Source organism: Acipenser ruthenus, unplaced genomic scaffold, assembly GCF_902713425.1.
Source record: "Acipenser ruthenus unplaced genomic scaffold, fAciRut3.2 maternal haplotype, whole genome shotgun sequence".
Taxonomy (NCBI): Eukaryota; Metazoa; Chordata; class Actinopteri; order Acipenseriformes; family Acipenseridae; genus Acipenser; species Acipenser ruthenus.
In genome coordinates, this window is record NW_026707798.1 from 7,501 (window position 1) to 8,112 (window position 612).

Below are 612 nucleotides of genomic sequence, written 5' to 3' on the forward strand. Positions count from 1 at the left end.
GGGCTCCCGGGCTTCTCGACCTCGCTCGGAAGGGTCGGCGTCCCCCCCTCTCTCTCTCCTCCCTGGGAAGGAAGGAAGGAAGGAAGGGAAACCCTCTCTCGACGGCGTCCGACCGTAGGGTTTCGGGAGGAACCGCCGTGCCTGAACACCGGCGCGACACCGGCCCGCAGGGGCCCTCCCTAGTCGGAACGTAAAAGCCAATCGTGTGGGAAAACCTCCGCCCCGGGAAGGAACGCAGGCAGGGGCGACTTAACCGCACGGGAAATCCTCCCCCAACACGGCTCCTGCCCGGGCACGAGGCCTCCGGAACCGGCCCGACAGCTCAACCGACCAGCATCGACATCGCCCGGGGGGAGGGGGACGGGACACGCGCGGATCGGGGGGAAGGAACTCAGGCAAGGCGACTTAACCGCAATGGAAATCATCCCGACCTGGCTCCTGGCTCCTAAACCGGCACGAGAACCGCCCCTCTCAATGGACACGTGCGAGGCGCGCTCACATCCTGCCCAGAAATAGAACCTCAATCCCCGGGCTTCAGCGTACAACACCGTGAAGTCTCAAGCGTTCGGCCCGATCCTTGGACTCCCATCCGGAGAGAGCGATGGTGTGGCG